Source organism: Mchenga conophoros, linkage group LG8 (genome assembly GCF_057382185.1).
Source record: "Mchenga conophoros isolate Kocher_MC1m ecotype Shallow Benthic linkage group LG8, M_conophoros_male_GT1.1, whole genome shotgun sequence".
Taxonomy (NCBI): Eukaryota; Metazoa; Chordata; class Actinopteri; order Cichliformes; family Cichlidae; genus Mchenga; species Mchenga conophoros.
In genome coordinates, this window is record NC_140533.1 from 8,593,077 (window position 1) to 8,620,415 (window position 27,339).

The 27,339-nt window shown below is 40.0% G+C and overlaps 1 protein-coding gene across 2 annotated transcripts in view; it reads left to right on the forward strand.

Annotated features, from left to right (window-relative positions):
- The window catches only part of uts2r1 (urotensin 2 receptor 1), a 66,980-nt gene extending 39,739 nt beyond the window's left edge, over positions 1-27,241 (forward strand). For both annotated transcript variants that reach the window (XM_085283813.1, XM_085283812.1), the window contains one exon: positions 19,420-27,241. The gene's annotated coding sequence lies outside the window, so the exon portion shown is untranslated. The remainder of the gene's footprint in view (positions 1-19,419) is intronic.
- Positions 27,242-27,339: the final 98 nt, after the last annotated feature.

Here is a 27,339-nt window from a genome sequence, read left to right on the forward strand (position 1 = left end):
AGCTGTTAAATTCACAAAGTGAGATACTAAATTGGGATCAAATGATAGCAGGTAAAGTATAACTTAAAATAAAACCTGCCACAGTATTGTGCTATTGTTAAAATACCATGAATGAACGGAACTTCTCCAGTCAGTTTTGCTAGCGCCACAGCACGACTCTATAATAGATCCTCCACTGCTTTGCGTTTATCAGCTGCATCCAGGCCTTCTGCTTTCAAGCAACTGGTTTTGTCACCCTGGCAGAGTCCAGACTATTAAAAGACCCAAAGGAGCCTGGGATCACAGTAAAGCAGTCGTGGGGTCAACACAATCAAACCACCTGCAGAAAAAAATAAATAAGGGACCGCTTGAAAGTCGGTTGGCTGTTTTATCAAAAAATGATTCCTGGGAATTGAGCCGGCATTGTTCAAAGTGGATCAACGGGTTTGAAGATCTCTGCTCACAAGTCTTATCCATCCTGTGAAATGTGACACTTGGAAATATAAAGATATCTGTTCTATATTCACCCACCTTGACACAAATAGCCAAGTGAGAGCTGTGAAATGAGCACACACGAGAAAGAGTGCATGGGAGATCGAAGGGGGAGAAGGGATAAAAGACCTAACGTGGGATCTTGTGAAGGAAGAGGGAAAGAGTGGCTAATGGAAACAAAAAGGGGGAGTAAAGCCCTGTGGTTGTCTGGGTGTTCTTTACCATCGGCTAGTCCCTTTTGACCAGGTGCAATTTTTTAGACACTTTGCTCTAAAAAGGAAAATGCAAAGTAAAGCATTTCACTGTGATATTCCTCCCAGGACTTTAAAGGGAAAGCGTAATCTGTCAGATTTGGACCAGCTCTACACTTTAAGATGTGCTCGTAGGCTGAGCAGGCATTACTTTTTAAAGATCTTATACAAAATAAAACCCTCAAAATGAATCAAATACCTTTTGTCATTCATCTCTATTTCATATTCATGATGCTGAATATGATCCAGCTCTGCCCACATGAAAACAGATTCCCAAAGACTGCAGTGCAAATCACATGTAGACTACAAAAGCAGCTTTCAAAATTATTTTCAGATTGATCCCATGACTACATGCATGGGGAAACGGGATTAGTGATAAAACCACAAAGGATTATCACCCTTTTCCCAGTCAAAAAGGCCTTTAAGCTGTTATATTACACCTGTATTTGCTAAAATTTGACTCCACATATTTTTGCTAGATCTTATTATTATTAATATAATGGATCTAATCCTTTTGGAACATGTCAAAACTTTTATTTTATTTTCAAAATGCTACATTTGCATCAAAATAATGTGGCATGCTGTGGACACAAGTATTGAAACTAGAAGTACGGACCATAAACTAAATAGAAAATCATGATCAAGTTTCTTTTTGCAACCACAGAAGTTGAAGGGCGTTCGGTTATTCAGAATCTTGGTCTACATTTTCTATATACCACTAGATACTATAAGTCTATTTCTGTTACACAACTTCAGTTTTTTCAAATGAAGCTGCAGCAGTAGGAAATGTGTATTAAATGATATTGTGCTGCATTAATCAGAGGGCCAAAGGATGAATCAACATTGGACCCCCCGATTTGATGATAGTAACCTAATAGAAATTAAAAGAAAAATCAAATTACTGCAGAGATGGTGATTGACCTCGCATGAAAAAGGACACATGATATATGATGCGTCTTATCCTTGGAAAGGATGTTAATGTCGTGGAGTACCAGGGGATCCAGATCAACAACAGGCTGAACCGGACGACCGACACAGGGGGCTGTGTACAGCCAGCTCTGTTTACTAAGAAATCTGAGATCTTAGAAAATGTTGGAGAGTTTCTATCACTCAGTTGTGGCGTGCACATTGTACTTTGCTTTGGTCTGCTGGTGACCACACAGAGTGAGGCTGTGATTGGCTCAAAACTTGGCACTTTTGAAGCAGTAATGGAGAGGAGATCACTAAACAAACGGTCATCCATCATGGATAATCCTGAGCAACCTCTGCACCACTTACTAGGCAGGCAACAGCACACACTAATTCAGCACCACAATAAACCAGTTTAGTGATCTGGAGTATCCACCACACTGCACTTTGCACCACTTCAATGTCATGTGATATTTCCTATGCTGTTTATTTTCCAGTATTTGTTTAATCTCATCTATTTTATCTCGTTAAAGAATTGTTATGAATTTAAACCCCATCATGCATGTCTGTGTTTATGTAAATAAATAAATACTCCATGGTATTCATTTGGATTTCAAATTTCTGTGACTGTGTCAATCATTGTAACTCTGGCAAAGTGAAACAGCACCAAGCTTAATGTGCTACCAACTTACAAACCAATACACTGGGATTTAGGCTGCTACACCAGCAAGCTGACCAGTACCCACCATTAGCTAAATTTAACTATGAGATATTGTTCTCCAAACGGGAGTCTTTTGTTCTGTCTTCTTTCAAGTTCCTATTTTTCCTTGATTGGAAGCTATAGCCAGCGTGATCGTTCTTTAGCTGTGAATAAAACCAAGGATTTTAATAAAAGAAAGAAGTGCTCGGTTCTACATTTATGACCCGCCACTGTAAACGGTTGCAAAAAGCTTAGTACTTCTTGATTTGAAGTTTTTCTTAAAGGCATATAGGTGAATAAAAACACCAAAATAAAGGCTGAGCTTAGTTTATTTAGGTGTGCCGAGATTTCCTGTTAATGTGGAGCAGTTTGATAAGTGACATTCAAATATGAGATGAGATCAAAGGATTGCCCTTGTTGCGGCACTGAGGGTTTATATTTGATGCTTCCCTGCAGCGAAACAATGCTCAGCTCTGTCCCATTGCCATGTGATGCAGGCGTCATTATAATTTTCCTTATTTCCTACTTCTGAAGAAAGCCTTTATTTCCCGCCGACCTTTCCTTACTCCTCTTTGTTCTCTTACACATCAAAACCTCAGCCACAGTGTGACGCTCCGTAAAAGCATCCAGAGAGATGTAGACATATTAAAAGGCTGTTCTGATCTTCACTGCTTTTATAGGAGCTGTTCATGAAAGAGCGACAAGTGAATTATAATGCACCTCTAGTTACTTACTTAGAGTCTCAAGAGAAGATCTCTGTGCATCTATTTGAGAACATAACCTCTCTGTAACATTCCTAAAGAAACACAAACGACTAAACAACGTAAATGATGTAATATACTGTGTGTACAGGTGTGGAAAGAAAACATGAAAGAAGCACTTGACTTTTAAAAAAAAAAGAAAATAGCAACAACAATGCTCTGCAAGGAATGCCGTGGGTCTTTTTTCATTTTCTGGACATTTATATCTCCAAAATATGAACATGAATTATGGGTTCTTACAATCACTAACTCGCTGGCGACGCTTGCATATAGACACACACTCACTGTGTCACTGCACAGCAGCTGCACAGCCTCTCCTCCTCTTCTCTGTTGCTTGCAGTGAGCATGCAGACAGACTGATAACCACTGATGAGCCTGAAGGAAAAAGGAGATGTCACATGTCAGGACATTTTTTCTGTCGCTGTGGTTTTCAGAAGTATTGTTGCCAATTTGGTAGCTTACACTATATGGACATGAATTCCGGTGTTCCAATCGCTTCCATGCCCACAGGTGTATAAAATCAAGCACCTAGGCACGCAGACTGCATTTGCAAACATTTGTGAAAGAATTGGTCGCTCTCAGGCGGTCATTGAATTCCAGCAATTGGGAAAGACAGCAACTCAGCCGCGAAGTGTTAGAGTTTGTAAAATCATACACGGGGTCAGCGGATGCTGAAGTGCATTCTGTAGTTCACAGAGGTCACCAACTTTTTGCACAGTCGGACGCTACAGACCTCCAAACTTCATGTACTCAGAGAGCTTCATGGAATGGGTCTCCATGGCCAAGCATTTGCATCTGAGCCTTGACCAAGCACATTAGAAAGCCCAGCTGAATGCAGTGGTGTAAAGCGCGCTGCCACTGGGCTCTAGCGACGATGTGTTCTCTGTAGTGATGAATTACCCTTCTCCTTCTGGCAATCCGATTGGATAGTCTAGGTTTGGTGGTTGCCAGGACAACGGTACTTGTCTGACTGCATTTTGCCAAGTCAAGAGTTTGGTGGGTGGGGTGGGTTTATGGTGCGGGGTAGTTTTTTAGGAGTTGGACTTGGCCCCTTGGTTCCACCAGTTTTCATCCAACATCAGTGTCTGACATCAAATGGAAGTATAGTCAAAAACTCCCATAAACACTCCTAAACCTCGTGGAAAGCCTTCCCAGAAAAATTGAAGTTGTTATAGCTGCAAATGTGGGAAACATAATATTAAATCCTATAGATTAATAATGGGATGTCAGTCGAGTTCATATGAGTGTTGTAACGGCGGTCTGGCGAGGCAGCTAGCAGGTCCAGCAGGCATGTGGGGTGGAGGTTAGCCGGACCACTCAGAGGCCATTCAGTTAAATAGAAAAACAGGCATTAACAGAACAAGACCATACAGGGAGTGCAGAATTATTAGGCAAGTTGTATTTTTGAGGAATAATTTTATTATTGAACAACAACCATGTTCTCAATGAACCCAAAAAACTCATTAATATCAAAGCTGAATGTTTTTGGAAGTAGTTTTTAGTTTGTTTTTAGTTTGAGCTATTTTAGGGGGATATCTGTGTGTGCAGGTGACTATTACTGTGCATAATTATTAGGCAACTCAACAAAAAACAAATATATACCCATTTCAATTGTTTCTTTTTACCAGTGAAACCAATATAACATCTCCACATTCACAAATATACATTTCTGACATTCAAAAACAAAACAAAAACAAATCAGCGACCAATATAGCCACCTTTCTTTGCAAGGACACTCAAAAGCCTGCCATCCATGGATTCTGTCAGTGTTTTGATCTGTTCACCATCAACATTGCGCGCAGCAGCAACCACAGCCTCCCAGACACTGTTCAGAGAGGTGTACTGTTTTCCCTCCTTGTAAATCTCACATTTGATGATGGACCACAGGTTCTCAATGGGGTTCAGATCAGGTGAACAAGGTGGCCATGTCATTAGTTTTTCTTCTTTTATACCCTTTCTTGCCAGCCACGCTGTGGAGTACTTGGACGCGTGTGATGGAGCATTGTCCTGCATGAAAATCATGTTTTTCTTGAAGGATGCAGACTTCTTCCTGTACCACTGCTTGAAGAAGGTGTCTTCCAGAAACTGGCAGTAGGACTGGGAGTTGAGCTTGACTCCATCCTCAACCCGAAAAGGCCCCACAAGCTCATCTTTGATGATACCAGCCCAAACCAGTACTCCACCTCCACCTTGCTGGCGTCTGAGTCGGACTGGAGCTCTCTGCCCTTTACCAATCCAGCCACGGGCCCATCCATCTGGCCCATCAAGACTCACTCTCATTTCATCAGTCCATAAAACCTTAGAAAAACCAGTCTTGAGATATTTCTTGGCCCAGTCTTGACGTTTCAGCTTGTGTGTCTTGTTCAGTGGTGGTCGTCTTTCAGCCTTTCTTACCTTGGCCATGTCTCTGAGTATTGCACACCTTGTGCTTTTGGGCACTCCAGTGATGTTGCAGCTCTGAAATATGGCCAAACTGGTGGCAAGTGGCATCTTGGCAGCTGCACGCTTGACTTTTCTCAGTTCATGGGCAGTTATTTTGCGCCTTGGTTTTTCCACACGCTTCTTGCGACCCTGTTGACTATTTTGAATGAAACGCTTGATTGTTCGATGATCACGCTTCAGAAGCTTTGCAATTTTGAGACTGCTGCATCCCTCTGCAAGATATCTCACTATTTTTGACTTTTCTGAGCCTGTCAAGTCCTTCTTTTGACCCATTTTGCCAAAGGAAAGGACGTTGCCTAATAATTATGCACACCTGATATAGGGTGTTGATGTCATTAGACCACACCCCTTCTCATTACAGAGATGCACATCACCTAATATGCTTAATTGGTAGTAGGCGTTTCGAGCCTATACAGCTTGGAGTAAGACAACATGCATGAAGAGGATGATGTGGACAAAATACTCATTTGCCTAATAATTCTGCACTCCCTGTACAAGCCAGGTCTCCACGGCTCTACTCTGTTTGTACATACATGTGTACGGTCAATGGTACGGTCTCTCTAAACAGATGCACGGACAGCAGCATGTTTGGCTGTAATGGCTGCCGCTGCACTCACACTAGGAGACTTTCCAACTACTACAATAATAGGATGACAACCCCTAGTGGTGCTATGCCATAATAAAGGTTCTTACAGTGTGAAGGCAGATGAACGAATACTTTTGGAAATATAGTATATGTGGTAAATGTGTTCAGAACTCTTGTGTTCAGATTTTGTTTTTTTGTTTCACATCCGTTAGAAAGTCATTTCAGGGCCCCGTACTGACCAGGTGTGGTTTCTTTTTTGTAGTCTGAAGTGCTTGAAAAGAAGGCAACTGGACTTCTTTAGGTTCATGAAGATGTTTCTACTCTCCATTCAAGAGACTTTCTCAGTTATAAAACAACTAATGGAAGGTCTTAGTTAGGTACGTTGTCATGAAAATGAAAAAATGTCCTCAACTTGCTTTGAGATAAACCTACTGTGGATTAATATAGTGACTCCTGGAATACTGATTTGTTTGTGCACAAGAACAAAATCATGTTTGGGTGTATTTTGTAGTGGTCGTTCATGTATAGCTCTTGTATTGTAATCATATCAGAAATCGCATTCGTTTACAGCGATTCATGGCAAAAGAGTGTTTAAAAGTTAGTCAGCCTGCTGTTCTGTTGTCCATAAGTGATTCCATGGGAATCCACACCTGGTGGTGTATCAGACACTCTGGGTTATTGCTTAGGTAAAATGTTTCATACACACTTCACACCTGCACCTGTCAGCGAAGGCACCCAGCGGTGACATCCCCGGCGCGTTCCTCTGCCAAGGTGAACCTGCCAAGCTCGTCTGTCTGTCTGTTTGTATGTGAGCTTGAAAAAAAACCCTGCTGTGTTTCAAAAAATTTGGTGGAACAAGGGAAAAGTGAAGAAACAGTTAAAACTGGCCGTGGATCACACTTATTTTCTTTAAAAAATAGCATTGGCCTTGACAGTAGGATGCATGTGTGCCCATCTGCTGGGTTTGGCAGCACCTGTAGTTTAACAATAAAGCAAACACTCAGCGAAGAACTGCTCTGTCAGAAATACAACAGAGGAACGACTCATTTATCTGCTTACGGTGCAGCCAAGAAAATTCATGCTGTTTTAACACTTAGACCCCCGGAGAGCAGTCATTTTGGTTTTCTACCTTAGACCCCCGCGGAGTCATCATTTTGCGTTTCTACCTTTAAAAGCCGGAGAGCAGTCAGTCAAATGCTGGAGTCATTCATATGTATATTAGGTCGTTACCTAGGAATTCTGGAGGGAGGGGAGTGGGGGTGAGTGATTGAGGGGGTGGGGGAGCTGCTAAAAGCGGTGAGCTTCCTTTTGTGTTTCATCTTGATGCATTCTCAATCATCCAGGGAAACAAATCTCCAAAAGTCACCAACTTGGAGTGTTTCAGTTTGCCATCTTGGGGCGAAATCAACACACATGGGTGTATGTCCTTTGTTGCTGACATTTATTGATAAAAACAGTACAAAAAACAAACCATTTGTACACATATTTACAAATAATTCAACATTGTCAGCAATCACTCACAATCCTGGCACTGCCATGGTACCTGTAGTCTGCATTTACCACATGTGTACCTGTAGCAGTGAACACATCGCACAGTGGCCTGATTTTTCTTGCATTTGTGTTTGACCTGACACGTGGCTCTTTTTCCAGGGACTCACTTTCCAACTACACCTTTCCAATTTGGTGGTTGATTTAAGCTGCAAATTTTGCAACTCTCTCTCTTTAACAAGTCAGTGCTGCTGCTGTCCTGCATTGCAGCCCACACTTTAAACCACTCCACCACTCCAGCATCCACCCTCTGGGGACTCAGGGGGAATGTTTACACAATTTCTGTGTGCATTATATTTGCATGGAGAAAAAAGCTTGCAGTCTAGATACCAAATTCTATCTGTATTCTGCTGCTGTAATGAAACAGTCGAACGTACGTAATAAAAATTAAATACTACACCACTCATTAGTGTAGTATTTAATTTTTATTACGTACATCACATACATGCACATATATAGTGCTGTATATAGAAAAGTGCATTGACACGTTAACAACAATTAACAAGAAACATTGCATTGCTAGAAAATGATCAGCGTTATTGCTACGTTGCTTTTTCCAAGCACCAAGCAAAACATAAATAAAGATTTTAATAATATTAAAAAAAAATTTTTTTTTAAATAATATTAATATATCTGCATATGTAATGAGTGAGAAAATTTAATTACCACACCACCGTAATGAGTAAATCAAAAGACCATTCAATTGATGAACGTTTAAAGTTAATTATCAAATAAAAGCTTAAATCAAAAGTGTATTTGTGGAAAAAAAAAACACACACACATTCTCCCATTAATAGATGTTTGTGTGCAGTGTTGTGATTGCATGTGTGGATGAGGCCTGCAGTGCTGCAGGGCAAAGATAGGAACAAGCCACTGAGCTATGGGTGTTAAGCCAAGTGCTATGAGCTAGGTCTGTGTGTCCTGCCAGAGCAGAGGGAGTCAGAATAAGAAGCCATAACAAGCAGAATACAAAACTGGAACACCAGCTCTACTTTTAACCCGTCTTCTACCCGGACATTCAGTTAAAATTCCACCCAGGCCCAAACACACCCCCACACGCGATTTTACACTCGACACGTCTTGATCTATTTCTCGTCCAGAAGTGTAGTGTTGTAGTCCAAATTCCACAAGCTGGCATCCAAATTGAACATGGTCCAGAGTATGTGAAGTACATAACAATAGAAACTCTGATAACCACAATAATTAGCCTGTAAGATTTTCTCCCAGCCCTTCCACGGAGATTTATAACACTGTGCCGCTAATATGCTTTGCAATCAACTTTGTTTGAAGGGCTGGTAGGTAAATGCTTCCTTCAGCGCTTCAAACAAAAGTCACACAATTCCTTAAAGATGGAGAAAGAAACCACGCTGAAGTTTGCTCTTTTCCCCACTTAGCTGAATAATTTACATATGTGGATATACAGGAAATGGCAGAGGAAATCAGTGAGCCCTCACTTCCTCAGCACACTGAGATCCACATGGTGGCTGATGAGCTCTTAATGAGGCTTTGGCAAAGATGGTGCAACTTGCCTGATGGATGCTGCCAAGTGGGCTGTAAGGTGGTTTGGCTGCCACTGAGGACACAGGGGAGGTTTGCTGGAACATGACTGTGGAGAAAATGACAGTGGGAGGAGGAGGGAGGGGGTGTGATGGAGGAGGTAGATCAGTGCAAGGGTGCAAAGCCAGATGCATAGCAATCTCAAGTCAACAGGTGTCCAATGAGCAGTCATTCAACTTTCTATTTTCTGCCCAGTGCTATTCTAACAGCAGAAGAACAAAGTGGTGAGCTAGAGCGATGCGGATAAGAGTCAGCAAGCTTAGGCGGCTCCAAACTGTAGAGCTTGCATTAATGAAACATCATCTTGAGGAGAAAAACTACACTTGAATGTTCATTTATATACCCTATAAGCACGCTGTCGTCAAATAGTCCCCAAATGTGTGCCTCCTATAAAGAAAAAATCCTTTCAAAAAGCGAAGATTCATCTTCCTTACTTTCATGCCCGCTAGGACCTGAGTGGGACATGCATGCTGCAAAGTAAAGAGGAGATAAAGCATGTGCTCGCAGCCAAAGCAGGAAGCTGGAAAAACATCGGATAATAAGCCAACAATGAATATTTCATGGCTGTGTTAGTCAGCAGCAATGAGTCAGACAATTGTCCACTGAAGCAGTGATTGACCATTCATAGTACAGCTGTTTTTCTTTTTTCAAATATAAACCATATAAATATAATATAAACTTGCAGCTCGCCTTACAGCCTGGGCCGTATCCAGCTGTAGGACAAACCAACTATGAATATAACATGTATAAGGTCAATAACTAGCTTATAAAGTTCAGTTTATTTTAGCATTATATGACTATACAAAACAGCAGTATTCAACAATGGACAATATGCATAAGCAGGTAATATACATATATACTTGCTGACTGATCAGCAGTGAACGATCTGTGTCACACCAAGGCTAAACCTGAGGTTACTGTCCTTCAGGCCCAAATCGAGCTTCGTAGTGCAGACCTCAGCAGAGTGTGATTTGTGAAGGGGAAAAAAAAGAAAAAAGACTTTGGGGGGAGGGGTATGTGTGTCTTGTCCCTACCAGGGATAAAAATAATTTTAGCAGAGGCAAAGATAAGTAGACCAGAAGGGGGAAGTCCCACATATCCCGTCTCGGGCTTGTTAACACTTCTGAATATTTCAGCCAGGTGGATTTGTATGTCCAAGGTCCCATGATGCTCTCTCCCTCTCTCTTTATATCTCTCACTCCTTAAGTGTTTGTCTGTGTGTCTGCTATTATCTTTGTTGTGTGAGTCTAAATGTGCTTACAAAGTCACCTGAGAGAACCATCTGAACTTTGAGGACAGAAAGTTCGTTGACTGTATTATGAAGGCAGGGTTAGGGTTAGTCACTAATAGATGGAGTTAAGGTGCCCTCATTAAAAAAACACTTAACCATGACGTCATGAAAGACAGAGTGTTGGTGATTGCTGATTGGAGGGTGAATGTGTGTAAATCTTAGATAGAAAGCACTTCAACGTAGGAAACAAGAGCTTGTGTAAATGGGTGGATCAGACTGTATAAAACACTTGGAGTGTGCAAGTAGAGTTGAGTTTGCAATATTTAGTATAATAAAGTCATTTAACAGGATCCTATCAGGCTACTCTAACTTAACTGAAGCAACATACGGTAACAAGTTTTAACTCTTTGCTCCTTGAACACCTACTAAGGACCATCCTTGAAGCTCTCCTCTGATCTGAGTGGTGTCTGTCATATTTCAGGCTTGCTTATAGAACAAAATGACTGGGTTTGCATCAGGAATGAGTCAGGATGGTCTCTGTCTTTGTAGGTACCCAAAACCAGGAAACTATTCAAATGGTCATCAAACCACATCTTTATGGATATTTACAGAGTACTGGGGTGGTTGTCAGGGAAAGAGTGAAGACAATTGGCCCCTGATCTGCTAAATTAAGGTGCAGAAACTTCTCTAAGCTTGACTATCAAACTGGGCTGCATGCACTTTAAAGATAATTATGGAAGCACCAATAGCTAGGTGAAGACATATGTTCAGATGGCATGAATGCTGGCTTTATTTGGAGCGAATACCTACTGATCTGAGAACTTTTACTTGAACCACCTAATGAATTTTTACTCACAGTCCCACTTCATCTGATGAGCTAAAGGTGACTTCACATACACCTGTCTAACCTCACAAACACAGAACACTGCTAATCAGTGCATGTTCAGCTCCCACTGATTGGCAGAAAAGACATGTGTTTAATGCAGAATAAACTCCTATAGTAAGGGGCCTCTTGGATGGATGGATGGATGGATGGATGGATGGAAAGCTTGGTAGTTGAACTGATGGCCTGCCATAAGTTACAGTTTGATATCATAGGGATGGGTTCTTACAACAAATCATTCAAAACTATTTGAGTAGCACAAAATATGAAAGCATGGATGTGGAAATCATCATAATAGTGGAATTGTAAAGCGCTTTGAGGTTCTCGAAAAGCGCTATATAAATGCAATCCATTATTATTATTATTATTATAATAGATCGCCTTTAATTTTCCAAGGTCTCCAACCCTATTCCTAACGCTAACCCTAGGTATATCCAACATGTATTCTCTCTTTTTATTACATTGTTAGACACTTATATGTCATTTTAATTGGTGCGTATTAAAATAAATAAGTGGAAAACATGATTTATGCAAGCAGAAATCCTTAAAATATTTTACTGCAGATCAGTTGGACATTTAGTCTCAGCAAACCAGGTACTGAAGTATCCAAGCATCCAAATAAGAGTCCATTGAGTCTCTGCGTGACTTCTTATTGCTGTGTACTATGAAAAAAAAACCCCAGAATGAAATTGAATCAGAGGAAAGGCTGAATGAGAAACTGATGATTCTCTCTTCCAGAAATTGTCACAGCACCTGCAAACAACACAATAGAGTGGAGAATGTCGTTAAATATCCCTATTGTGTGCCAAGTTTGTGAGCGCACACGTGTGCGTTCTGCACTTTGCAGAGTGCTTACCTTTACAGGGCAGGGCGATGCTAAGTGTTCCAGTCAAATGGATCCAGTATACAGGATGTGGAAACACTGACATGTGTTTCCACATCCAAAAAGCATCCGCTCACGCGAATACGTACTGACACATTCGGAGGCGAACGCATTACACTTGAAAGTCAAGGCAGCTAAAAGTACTGCTCGGGTCCAGCATATTCAGAAAGATATTAAAGCATAATGAGAGCTCAAAGACTAATGCAGTTTGCTCATTTCCTTCAACGTTTTGTGCTTTAGAACATTCAGGTCATGTTCACGATCGCGTTACTTAGTCGTCATTTGGTTCTTCGCCTGTGGTTTCTAAATGTCTTCCTTTGTCCCTGCATTGTCTTTGCTCCACTCTCCGTTTGTCTTTGCATTCTAAGTCTGTTTTTAATTACTTTCTCTTTTATGTTGCTTCACATTGCTTTAATTTGTCTCTTCCAGCCTTTAGATTGTGTCCTCCGCACTGGTTTCAGCGTTGTGTTGCCTTCAGCACTAAGTTTCAAAGGTTCAGACAATAATATAATGAATTTACGTTGAATAGACGTGTTGTATATACATTCTTAGGTAGATGGCCATTTTACTCTGTCCACCACTTTGGTCCAGGATGGTTTTTGAATTTGGCTCGATGGACTGTGAATGTCTGAATGGACAATTCTCCCTACAAGTAGCACCATTAGTACAATTTTTGAATTATACAGTATTTTTGTGCACCTGTGAAACTAGTGACATTAGTTTGTGTTTAGTTCCTTGGAATGATAAAGGCAGTAAGACAAACACAGTGCTGGAGGGTAAAGGAAGTGTGGGGAAATGAGTGGGTATAAAGAGAATCAGACTAGGGTGATGAAAACAAATGAGACCAAGTCATGACTCACAGCTGCAAAACGTGTATTATATATTTTGACAAATTTTTTGATGCAAATTAAATTGCACAACAATGTAAAATGAAAATGATGACCAGTTTATGAAAGACCGGGGTGGCTGGGCCGTTGCGATAAGATATAAGCAGTAGGGGTGCAACGATACTCGTATCGATATTGAACCGTTCTATACAGTGCTTTCGGTTTGGTACGCATATGTATCGAACAATACAATTTTTTTTATTTATTTTATCAACTTTTCTTCTGACGATGCTGTCTGTGTTGAGCACTCAGTGGATCTGCGTTCGACTACTCTGCTTAGGCTGCACTGTCGAGCGCAGATCCACTGAGCGCAGCGCAAGCTAGCAAGACAGAAGCTAAGCTCGTTGCAACATGGCAACTACCTCAACGCTACCCGAAACTGAACCTCCCCCACCCTCATTCAGATCTGGCGTTTGAAACTATCTTGGTCTTCATGTGAAGCATGACCCTGATGGTAAGTGCATCATGGACAAAAGTAAAACAGTATGTCGGATGTGCCACGCAATGCTCAATTGGTGGGAGCTAGTGTGTTAGCGCAGTTAGCTCGTTAAGGTGTTGGCCGTCCAGCCCCACGCACGGGGCGATCCACGGTAACTCATTAACGGAGATTTGCCGCGTTGTGGCGTTAATGTCATTTTAACGAGATTTACGCTGACAGCACTAGTGGGAACACAACGAATATGACTGCACATTTACGCCGACATCGTCCTAGTGCAAAGACAAGTGGAAGCAGACAAAAACAACAAGCACGCATGCTACAAACTTTACCCGAGTCATTTAGACAGCTGTTAGCACATGATTCTCCTTATGGGGACCTGATATGTTTAATATGCTGCTGAGAATATAGCCCAGAAGAAGCAGAAATTAGGGTACCTCGAGGGGTCACAGCAATCAGTGTGTGAACAGTGAACATTAACAGGCTTGGATACTGGTCTATAAACAATTTCAACACACAGTACATAACACACAATTGGGAAATGTTACCACCTCCTCAATCTGGCATTAAAAACCTAATGTGAGTTGTTTAACCATCAGTATTTTCTTAGGGTATTTAAGTATTTTACATGCTGTTAAAGGACATTTATGCATCACTATTTCAAAGTAAAATATTAAAAGAAAATAGCTGAGGACCATTTGTAAATTTTTACTCTCACAGTGAGCTTACTGGGAACGGACTAATTAAATATTTCCCATCTCAAAGATACTAAACGCATTGTTCAAATTACGCCTTAGATTCCATTATAGTGCCCGGTCTTTTTCTTTATTTCTTTTGTTCTTTTTTCCGAGGGAGATACTGATTACATTTGGGAACAGTCTGCAGATATTGAGAAAAACACAGCCTCTTTGATGAATATTCATTAATCAAAGGGCCTGGGTTCATCAAGATGTAGCGAACAGGAAAGGTCATTTTTATTGCACTGGAATATGTCTTCATTGAGTGTCTCTGTGGAACAAGTGAAAAGACCATTGCAAACAATCTGTCTATACTTTAATAATTTAAATGAAGTTAGAAGTACACTGAAAATAGCAGATAATATTATTCTGGACCACCCATCATTTAAGCATGCCTTTATTCAGCCCAGAAAAGACCAAATTTAATTGATTCTTTGTGTCAGTATACTAGGAATGGCATATATAACACCAACTGCATGGGCTTTTCTACTTGTGTGTAACCGCAATAAATCTGTAAAAAGATGAACGGATGCCGAATGGATGGATTTGCATCTGACCCACATCCATATGATTAGAATAACAACGAGGACCGTGGTAAAACGCAGACTTAGGTAAATGTGAGCTATGAGAAGACATTTTAGGTTGAGGCCAAAAAGGAATGAATGTTCAATCTATAACAATAAAGCTTGTGGTGATGCTAACATGATGATTATTTAGCGTGTTCAATAAGCCGCTAGTAGTGTTGCACTTAGCTGTAGAAAGTGCTTAAGAGAACTGATGCTGTCTGTTGTAATGCCATTAAGCTGTTGCTCTGGTACTACAGTGCATGACTCCACGATCAATTAAACAAGATCAATTTAAAAAAAACAAGGTGAGGTGAAGGAGAGTCCATCTGTTAATTGTCTTAATCCATTTGCAAACTGCCAGCAGGGCTGCTTATATCAAAGCACACACGATGAGTAATGGCAGCTCCGTGTTATTTTCAGAGTCTAGACCAATTAGCGAGAGCTTATGTGCTTGTTGCTCTATGGACTTGGCTGAGGCATGTACAATCTATATGTTTTCATCACAAATAAAATATATTGATTAGTACAGCAGCAGTGAATGAAGTTATTCAATAATTTGGAACAATCAGTAATACAGCAATTAATCAGATTGGCAAGGCGTTCAGTGACGAATGCAACCCTCACCTCCCAGAATTCTCTGCAGTGCTCTGCTTTAGTCTTCCCACTTCATGTCATCCTTTATCTACCAATTAAGTCATATATATCTTGATCAACAATGTTGGAAGTAAATCTCTATAAAGTAATTACATTTTTCTTTAACAGCACATATAGAGTCATTTTCAGTAATCACACTGCAGTTTAATCACACAGTGGCAAAGATTTGTTACTTGGTATCTGACTTCAGGAGGAGTCCACAACCTTTTACACACGGTGTAATTTTATTTCACAAAAGGACAAGAAAGAGCAGTGTGCCTTGAAACAACTGCTGATAACCTGACATGGACTCTTTGCACTAAGCCAGTACACAGTGAAGCTGAAGTGTATGCTGACCCTGGCCAAGCAGTCAGAGCCTGACAAACAGGTAACAAAAGCAGTGATGAGCAGTCAGGCTCGTTTCATGTGTACCCTGTTTGCACCTGTTTCTACAATGGAATTGCTTTGGCAATCTCTGTGAAGTGATCTTTGGGCTGCTTTTCAACTTTGCACTCAGCTTTGTGTTAATACTAAAACACCAGGAAAAGGTCTTGTGTGTGTCCATATTAGGATCAAGATTTATGTTATTGCATGGCCTAAAGTTTACTTTGTTAAATGGTAAATATGTGACAATCCATCTCAAGGCCGTGTTAAAGTAACAACACAAAAATAATGTAAAGTATTGTGTAATGCATACTGTGTAAAGTCAAGGCCTTTACACACCAGACACCTAAAATCTGTGCAGTTTTTTTCCTGCCTGTCCTCCCTTAGACATTGTCATACTGTACCACATATAATGTAAAATCTAAACTAACACAGACAGGACTTAAAAAATATTATTAAATATGTGTTAAAAAGAGAGTGAGAATGAGAGTCCCCTCATTCTTACTGCCGCTGTTCACGCCGACCATGTAATCTCGCAGAATGTATTTGCACCACTGCATTTGGCACAAGCGGTCAGAGCTCAGAACTTGCAGGTAACACTGGTAAAATAACATTATTTTACCTCAGACACACAGCAAGATGCTGCTCCAGGTCAATCGGCTCTCTGGAATTATTTCTCCCTCCTCACATGTGTTCCCAACACTGCCAGCAAGACCTGGGTCAAACCATGAAATTCCCCCTCTCTCTTCTCATGAAAAATTGGATGGACCCAGATTCTCAGTTTCTTAATTTTCTTTCTTTGAAACATCAGGAGCAAAACCGACAAAAAACCCCATCAGGAGCAGCTCATCATCGCTTGATGTCAACTTTGTTTTCACACCGTTTATTTTTAGGCCTTAACAATAAAAAGAATCAGTCCCATGAATGATGAGTGATTATAGTCCATGGTTAATTTTGGTAAGCACCTCATAGTATAACAGTCATGTTGACTTGTTGACTACAGTAGTGTAAGAGTTAATATTGTTGCCTCACAGGAGTAAACTGGGGTCTCTCTGCATAGAGCTTCCAGGTTCGTGTGCCTGTGCAGGTTCCCCACCCCACACCTCAAGTTAAATGAGGGATTATGAAAATGGGTGAATAATCTACATAAACCTCCTTATCACACAACTCATTAGCTGCACGTGTGTTCATTATCTGTCTCCAAACAAGGATGCTTCAGTAGTGACTGACTTATGTGGCAAACTTGTTTTATCTATGAGAGTACGTGCTGAGGAGCACAAATGTAAAATTACTATTGAAGAGTCTGCAACACATTTTGTGGTTATTTAATGGGTTTTTTTTGTCTTTTGCTTAAAAAAAACACTTTCTGATCACATTTCCGTAACTACCTTTAATGATGTTCTTCTGGCAATCCTCCTCTACTGATGAGCTCCACATCTGGATTCAGATGTGCATTCTCTGCAGCATCCTTGATTTGTGGTCAGACTTTCGGGAAATTTTCTGCCTGCAAAAGGCCTGTGAAGACTCTAGCATAATTTCTCTGACCTTTTTGATTAAACTCAGATAAATGTGCACTTACTTTTGAATAAGATGATTATTATGATTATAACACCTTATGCTTTCCAATGCTGAGATTGAAATCCATCAAGTAAAGCTGCAAAGACGATAACAACAGAGCAGATTATGAAGATTGATTTTTGTTTTTAAAAGGGAGCTGGGGTTAAGCTAACTATTTAAAAGTTGTTCCCTTAGCAATAGTCATATACTGTTGTAAAAAAAAAAAAAAAAAAAGAAGAAGAAGAAGAAGTAATGCAGAGGGCTCTACTCATAAATTATGTTTGTGTCTGGCAACACCCCATTGTGCCCAAAGTAATTTGGCCCAAAGCAGAGCAGGAAGTGAGATCTGCTTTGCATTCTCATACCTTAGGCTTCCTCCCAATACACTTGCACAAATCCCTATCCTACTCAGCATGCACACAAGTGCTTTCTTTTGGTGTTTAAATATTAACACAAAGCTAAGAGCAAAGCGGAAAACCAGCCCATAGATCACTTCATCGAAAATGTGGCCACAGCAGTTCTTCTGTTGGCGTGAGTACAGGTACAAATGGAGGCTCCAGTGTTATAAGCATGACTACTCATCTCTGCTTTCATTACCTACTGGTAACAACTCTTTGATTGCTTGGGTTGACTTGGTTCAGGAGTGGCTATGGGGAAAAAAAGATTTCTCATTTGGAGGTTTTGGCTCGTGTATCTCACAAACCCTCGTGTATCTCACATCCTCGCTGCAGAAGCAGTGATGTGAGTAAGGCTACGTCTACACTGATAAATTTGAAAACAGCGTTTTCGTCTAAAAACGCTCCGCGACCGTTTTCAGTTGTTTCATCCACACTGAAAATGTCCCTGTACTGCGCATACATCAAATGTAAGACCATTCAACCTGCATCATTTTCGTCTGCCATTTATTTACTTTCCGGCTCTTTGAAACGGCGTGGCAAAATGTCAAGTGCCGAGTTTTATCTGGAGCTATCTGGAGCATGTCCAAACTGATATTAATCTGTAATAGGGCTGACAAAATTAGGAGCAAACAAAAAAACTGCTGTACAATGCCGCCCGCCGTCTTAGTTTTAGTCATATATGACTAAAATGTGTCATCGTTTTCGAAAATCTCAGTTTTCGCAGTCCACACTGTGACGCGAGAGAAAAAGATGCGTGCGGAGATGGCCTGAGGGACATTGTAGCGTGAATAGTCCCTGTTGGATGGATGGAGGGGTGGATGGATGGGTTGGTCAAACATTGGAAGTTAATGCAAGATAATGCTGTTTATTTCCATAGTCCAAGTTACTTGACAATGTCTGTTGTACGCCTTTATTGGTGTTTACGATTGTGACCATGGCAATGAAGAGCCTGTATTTGTAACTGCAAACCTAACTAAGTTGTTTTGTGCCTATAGGCAAGATTCTGATTCTCCACTACCAATTATAACCCATAGGAACAAATCTTGGAAACGTAGTACCCTCATGGACTTTCAAACAATTCTGCAGGAATGATAAGGATGGACACATTTTGTCTGTGAAAAGCTGTAGCTTCAGCTCCATATTCCAGAGGCGCAGTTCATTTAAAGAGATTATACATAGTGCACGGTGATAAACTTTCTTTTGGAACAAAAACCAAACACCCCAGGGATGATAGCACTGAAACTGTAGACACCGTTTACTGCTAACCTGATCCTGCCAGGCAATCCTGTTTACTGTGCACTCTAAATCACACTGTAATGATTTCTTTGAGCTCAAGATGTCTGTTTAAGCAACTTGAAAAAAGAGAGAGAAAAAAGCTGTGACTACCTTCGTAAACGCACGCTGGAGCTGATAACAGCTTCTTTGCTATTTTTACCTCCATGTTGCTTCCAAAGAGGACACACTGTGCAAGTAGGGAGAAGTGTTTGTGTGTGTACATGTAGGGAGAAGTGTTTGTGTGTGTACATGTACAAGTTTTTTTTTAGAGGATTTACAACCACAGTAATTATAGCCATGCTCTGTCCTGTGTGTCCCTGACAGATATGACTGAGCGCTGTGAGGGGACATAAAAAGAAGAAGCAATTGGAGACACAGATGGGAGCAGAGCCCGAACTCCACTTCACTCCATTCGACCACAAGTGAGACTGAGGACAGAGAAGGTGTCTTGAGTATTTTGTTTTTTAACATGTGCGGACACAATTATGTTAAATGAACACCTGGAGGAACCAGTGCTGTTGGACACAATGTACAAAACAGAACCCCCTCCTCACCACCCTCGCATGCATATTCATCACTTGCAGAACTTCCTGTTGCACAGAGAGAGATCAACGTCTCAAAAACACAGACTCGTCATATTTTTTCGGGTTTTCTCCCATGCTTGCTTTCTGTGCTTGCACTGGGTCAGCCTGCATGCTGGCCCAGGTCAAGCTGTTATTTCCTGGTGACTGAGAGAGGTGTACAGTACATGCTGCTGACGCACAAGTGGGAGGAAAAACAGGAATCGAGGGTTTGATTTTGAATAACACATAAAAAACAAAAACAAAAAACAATGTACTTACGTTGGTCAAGTGGCAAAATATTACACAATGTCTTTAGCTGGTCCTTGCGACCCCTTCTTGGAGGGCACTGTAAATGTTTTGTTCTTCAAAACAGCAGGTAGAAAAAGATACCGACTACAAATGAAGACAAATTGTAAATGCTAAAACATGAATGCTGTTATGAACTTCTAAACTCCCACTCTCTTGATTTCCTGTTTTATAAAGAGCGCTCATGAGATACTCCAAAATTAATGGAGCCCTAAGGAGGTGTAATCCAAATATGTACATTGTGTGGTGATTTTCTGCAACCACCGTAAAGAGCTGCTTTTCTTTACTGATGTGCTCATCTGCTCTGGTTTGTATGGAAGCTTGTTTCCGCCACTGAAAATGTTTTTTTTAGCCATCCATAACTCATGTATCTCAAAGTTTTGAGTTAATCAGCTAAAACGTTTAAGAAAATAACTCGGCTAATCAGGAAGCGCTGTAGTCAACATGACTGTTATACTATGAGGTGCTTACCAAAATTAACCATCATTTCGATGTTATCCTGAAGCAGAACATGGAAGGCATTAGCTACCAGTGCTATAGCTAAGCTAGCAATGCTACAACTACGCTAGCAGCATTCGGCTGAGTTACCAGCGCTACTGCTGCTTGTCATAAATGTTCAAATGTTCAAGCATCGGGTTAGCTTAGTGGGATGAGCAGGTCATATGCTATATGGCCAGGGAGAGCAGTAGACCCTGGTTTGATTCTAATCCGTGGGCCTTGCTGCATGTCTTCCCCTCTCTCCCCAGTTTTCTGTCTCTTTACACTGTTACTATTGAATAAAGGCTAAAATGGCCCAGTAAAATAAATAAATGTTCAAACTGCTGAGTACTCTCAGCATGGCTTTACAAATGATGAAATGTGCTATTAGCTGACTCACAGGCATTAGCATAAAAGTAGCTTGTTCATGTTTACTACATTTCGGTAGCACATTGATGATATCACTACCTGATTTTCAGTACGCATTTGTCTATGCCATCTGCTTCTGGGTAAGCAGCTTCCTGATTTGCAGAGTTAAGTCAAAATTCCAACAAAATAACTCAAAATTTCAAGTCATGCTTGTCCTCTTTTCTCCTCTCTTGAATTCCTACCAACCAATAACATCAAATAGCAAAATACTGGCATCTTTTAGAAAAACAGCTTTCATGTAAGTAAAACTAATGGGTATTTGTAGTGTTTTATTTCAGTGCAGACACATTATTGATTGTGTATTTGTGAAAATAAAAATAAAATATGTGCTTTTGTTGTCTAGAAGCAGGTGTAAATAACTATTTTAGCCATTTAGCTTCATCCAGTCTTGTTGAGGCTTTCTTGTGAGCAACCCTGCTGCACCCTCTGGTTGCATTACGGCCAATTTCTGTACAAATGGATGGGAAATTGAATGGCTGTTGTAGATTGGCTGCTAGGTGCAATTTTTTTTGCGCTCTAAATGTAAAGCCATCTTAAATAGAAGCCTTTTCAAAACGACAGGAAAAAGGAGAAATTTCAACTCTTCCTGCCATGCCCAAAAATAAAAATCAATAATCCATCTTATATTCTTTTCCTCTTTTTTAAGTCATAAAGATATTGTTAGCCAAAAAATCCAGCTCCAGACTGGTCTTAACCTGGATTCAAAACATGTTTTTTTTCTACAGAGCCAAGTTTGATGTCAGATATCCCAAACAGCACTCTCTGAAACACATGGCTCTGGCTGTGAGCACAGAAGCTACAGAAACTAGAGATGGACCGATCCAATATTACGTATCGGTATCGGTCCGATACTGACCTAAATTACTGGATCGGATATCGGAGAAAAATAAAAAATGTAATCCGATCCATTAAATATCACGAAAGCACCTCACAAAACTTGCAACACACCGTAACTCACCTCAGAATGTTAGCACGTCGGAGCAGTATGCATCACGTGATAGAGCGGCTGTGGCATGCGGGACCTGTCGGTGGTCTGGATAGCATGTGGAGCTTCGCTAGCAACCCGGCATTTCATCTCCGACAAAGTTATCCCGAGAGAAGTAAAGCAAGTGTGTAAGTCCATCTCTGAATGTTTGTAAAGCATTCCTGCGTTAAGCTTAACAAGCGACTGCCTCTTCTTGCTGCTACTTCAATCATGAAACTGCTTAACGATCAGCTGATCGGCTTTTCTGTCGCGAGTCCGTGTCTCTAGTTTGCTTTTGGCCCACTTTGCACCAGAAAGAGGAAACCAGCGGCTGAACAACAGCAGCACATTTAAGCTTGATCAGCTATTGTTAGAATGTATTTAATATTACTTTCTACTCGAGGATCTTTTTCTACGTAGCTGACGGCTGGTAACTGTGCAGGGGCGGATCTAGCAAAGTTTAGCCAGGGGGGCCGATAGGGCATTAACAGGGAAAAGGGGGCACAAAAAAAAATCTTTCATGCAAATTCAGTTTTCATGTTCTGCAATCCGGTGGTCCATGGCGAGATTAAAGCGGTGACATGATTCAGCCCGCTCAGTGAAAATCCTTTTTTCCATCTCATCCCTGTGATGCAGCGTCTAGCTAGCGGTACAGAAGTTTTTCAAATTTCAAATTCAGTGTTTCACACAGAGCAACATGTAGCTTATGATACGCAACCACTTTATTTGGAGCTTGGCACAAAATTTAACAGCAAGTTAAGGGAACAGTTGCCGTTTTATCCAGGGAAGAAAAACAAATGTTAATGTGTAATCATTTCTTCTCAAAAAGATGTGAAAAAAATAAAACAGGAGATTTCTAATGTAATCTTTAAATTTAAAGCTTAAATCTAATGTCCTTTAAGTTTTTATTAATCAGATATACGATCTGTACTGCTGAAGCGATCTGGATATTTCATATTGCACGCTACACCTGAGCTAAGAGTTCTTCCTCCTGCCAAATTCCGTATTAATACCTGGTGTTTTCCTCTGCAAAAAGCTTTCAGAGTCATGGGTTTGTTCCCCCACTGCATCTCTTGGATTGCCATGAACTGATGAACAAATATAGCCTATTAGCTTTGTCTTTAACGGGATTGAATCTAAATTAGCGCTATGGCTTGCAATATCCTGTATTTTCTTGCATAGAAAAAGTGTGAAGAAGAGTCCAAAACAAAGAATGAATAGGTCTCAAATGTCTTTATAGCTATGTGTAGCTTTAGCTTGATTCACAAACTGCTAAAAACACATCAATATGGTTAGAGCACGGCATGATAGCACTGTGTTGTTGTTTTGCCTAGACTGTCATAATAATGTTGGTACACGATCAACACTACACTGACCAACAACCTTGTCTTAGCATTCACTTAGCATTAGCCAAGCTGTTAAAACTATTGCAAGCCAACAATATCACGTACAAATTAATAAAGAAAACATTTCCTTCCATCACCCCTAAGCAGTCATGACAGATGGCCGTCCCTCCCTGAGCCTGGTTCGGGCGGAGGTTTCTTCCTGTTAAAAGGGAGTTTTTCTTTCCCACTGTCACCAAAGTGTTTGCACATGGAGGGGTGGGGTCATCTGATTGTTGGGATTCTCTCTATTTTTGCTGTTTTATATAAACAAAGACGTTTAATTTCTTTTTTCTCCACATTCCACCCATATGGAAAAGATATATATAAATCTTATAAAGTTTGTATTTGTCTTGTGTAAAACTTGTATGAAAAGCATACAAGAGTGAAAACAGATATAAGATCCCTTGAAAAATTATATAAATGAAACTTGTATGTTTTGGATACTTACTAAAACAATATATGAAAGTAATGAGAAAGTGGCCACTTTCATGAGTAAATCATATAAGCCTTATATGATTCACTATATGAAGTAGGCCACATCTTATGCAAGTCTTTTATGAGTTTTTTCTATTTCTTTTCCATATGGGCAAAGCTATGACGTCACAACAACTGGTCAGTTGCAATGTTCGTCCTGGACCAATACTATTAACAACACCATTCTTGATTGGCCGGCTGCTCCTGGGAAGGTTCACTACTGTTCCATGTTTTCACCATTTGTGAATAATGGCTCTGACTGTGGTTTGCTGGAGTCCCACAGCTTTAGAAATGGTTTTATAACCTTTCCCAGAGTTAAAGATCTTAATGACTTTGTTTGTTATTTGTTCCTGAGTTTCCTTGAATCGTTGCATGATGTCTGGCTTTTGAGGATTTTTTGGTCTACTCCACTTTGTCAGGCAGGTCATATTTAAGTGAAACTGAACTCAGCTTTCCAAAAATGTGAGACACTACAGCTAATTTATGTTAAAACGAGGGGGTGGGGCACTTTTTCATACCGCTGTTGCTCTGTCAGAAAGCCAGAGCTGAAAATAGTACGCAAGAAATGTACTACTTACTACACAATAAACTAACATAAGAAGCTCTTCAAATTATTACAGCTTAAAACAAAATTTAGCTTGATATATTTATTTCTTCAGTATGATCAAATGGACACGCAAAACAGAATATGGGATGAACTGACACAATGTAGCTTTTCTTCTTTGCTGGAGAATTGAAAATATCGTCAGTCATGTGCTTTGAGGATTTTTTAAAGCCATCGTGTATGTTCTCAAAATTTCCCCTTATTAATATTGCATACAAGTTTCTTTTTGTTTATGTATAGTTTGAATCCTTTGCATGTCAGCGTTCCTTTTTAATGCTTCTTTGCAGTCTTATCGGTTTCTACAGTATCCCATTGAAAAAGCGAAAGGCGCCTTTTGTGTGTGTTCTTTCAGGTCTGCGATACTCCCCTGAGGCCAGCATTGTCATTCTGGGCCAGTTTAATCATCGTATGGCTTCGATTCAGCTAAAGGAAAAGATAGAAAGAGAGCTAACAGAGTTACTGGTTGGAGCCACCATGTTACATCTCTATTGATTCTATTCCCCGTGCAGCAAGAGACGAGCTGGGCTGTTGCATTTTTTAACAAATGTATCCTCTGAAGAAATCCTGTTGGATTTTGGGAGGTTTTCTATGCTGGGCTTAATGCAAAAAGAGTAAAGCCAGATTTCATGCCTTGAGACTGAGTCTGCCATGTCATAAATAAACCTATTTTCTGGCTGCAGATGGAACTGCCTGCAAGCCAAAGACCATGACAAGGTTTGGTTTCTTTCATACTCTTTGAGTGAACAGCAAGTCCCATACAAGAGAGGGAGGTTATGATTTTTAGTCTGTACAATAGCACTGAGCCTCATTCCCACATAACCATAACTGTTTAAATTTGTTTATACACACATAAAGAAGGAGAAATTCTACTATTCTTCAATTGTTATTTATGGCAAGGCCAGGAGGTTCTTTTAATGACAAGAACATTTGAACTGTAATCATCAACCAATCATACCGTTTGAATTGCCCATCCCTTATCTACAGTTTCATCTATAAAACATAGAGGTCAGTGGGCCCTAAATAGTCAGAAAGCAAACTCCACCACCTTCAAAAATCAGCATCAGTTGACAGAACTGCTTCGCATGCCGATGTTTGTATTTGGTTTTGTTTTTGAGAGTTTACGAAAGACTGAAAAAATTTAACTTCATGATTTCATCAGAGTTTTATTGGCTTGGGGCAGGATACTTCACATTTTTCAAGGATTACAAGCAAAGGGTGCAGAGTTTCAAAGACTGTTCATTTGCCTTGCAGGAACAAACAAATTGGAATTGGTGACCAGCATGTTTGGAATGCTCCCACACTCAGACTAAAGGATATTGGGACCTCTACTGCTCCACTGATTTTTCAATTGTTAATCCAGCTCTCATGAGTTTACCTGGAATTGTAGCAGCCCTTTAATATTCACATAGGATTGAATTATGTAGATTAATGTGACAGGAAATTGTCAATAAGGGACCAAAAGCCCTTATGTAATTAGAATGTTAGCAAATCTTCTCAGGTATGCTTAAGTGAAACTACCATGGGGAATCAATTCCTTAATAACTGCCCACTATGAATAAGATATTCAGATATTTAAGACTGTGTCAGAAAAGTATCAGGATGCAATCTTTAATCTGAAAGAAATAAACCCATAAAAAATAATAATAACATACAAACATCCAGTGCTGCATTAGCACACTGTAGGTGCTACACTGCTATAACTTTCTGGATGGAGTCTGTGCTTTTTGTACCAGCAGCATGTTATGTTGACATAAATACATTTATAACAGTGAATATATTTCATGTCAAGAAGATAAGCCAAGATGGGATCAAGCCTTTCCACAATACAAAGGCTAAGGACTCAAAACAAAAAGGGTTAGCACAAGTTTGCAGTTAGCTAGCTGCACTTTAAGTTTAAACCCGTTTAATATAAACTGTGGTTACATTAGGCTAGACTTAAATCCAGTCCAGCTCAAGACTACAAATATTTGCCATCCTAATCTAAGTTTTTCTTTTCTTTTTTTTAAATGCACAAGCAAAGGGTATTTGTACAGCTAATATATCCAAAATCAAAGGTTGGACCTTTTAGCTGCCTGTTCTCTCTTTTACTCACACCTGTTATTAATGCTTTGGGAAATATGAATCAAATGTTTCAAAGGGAAAACTTTTTTATGCATGCTGATGTGGCCATAAATGGGATTTTCATTGTGGGTGGATATTCTTTAGTAAACTGTATGAATCTCCACCTGCTTAATTAGAGAGTGTTGTAAAAAAAAAAAAAAAAAAAAAAAAAAAAAAGAATCACAACACGGCCAGTCAAGGGTTTGTGTGCAGTTCAGCAGATGGTGTATTTATATTTAATCGCATTGTTCCTGTGGGTATAATGACACCTGGAGCGGCCTTACTGTGTAAAACAGATGTTGTCTGTTAACTGCTTTCCAGTGATGACAGTGAGTGATATAAATTATGTACATTGTTATTAAAAATATGTTTGACCTGCCTATTACCGTCTTTATTTTTTTAATAGAATATATTGTAAAATCAAATGCAGGAGTTAATGGATTTTAACCCCACTTACTATTTTATCATGTTATACATGTTTTTTTTTCCTGTTGAGCATGAGACAAATGAAGCCATCACAAGCATTTGTGACCATTTATTACATGCATGCTAGCTAACAATACACGCACTGATATTCATCTAAATCCATTTAAGCTAAACATGAATTTTTCCCACAGCTAACTAAGTCCATCTGGTGCTGACATCATCGGTGTAACTTTGTGCTGAACATTGGGGGGGTCAAGATCTCTGTCTAAATAAATAAATAAATCTGGGTAAATTCCCAGATGATTAAACATTGCAACTATTTTGCTGGTAATACCTGAAATGAGTAAAGAAAATCAACAGCCTATTTATGCAAGATAATTCATAATTTTATTGGGGGGGTTATATTGCTTGGGTCTGATTATTGGGGGGTCATAACCCCCCTAACCCCCGTGGAAATTACGCCCCTGGCTGACATCCAACCAAACTGTAACTAAAACAGAAAATAATAAAGTAAAT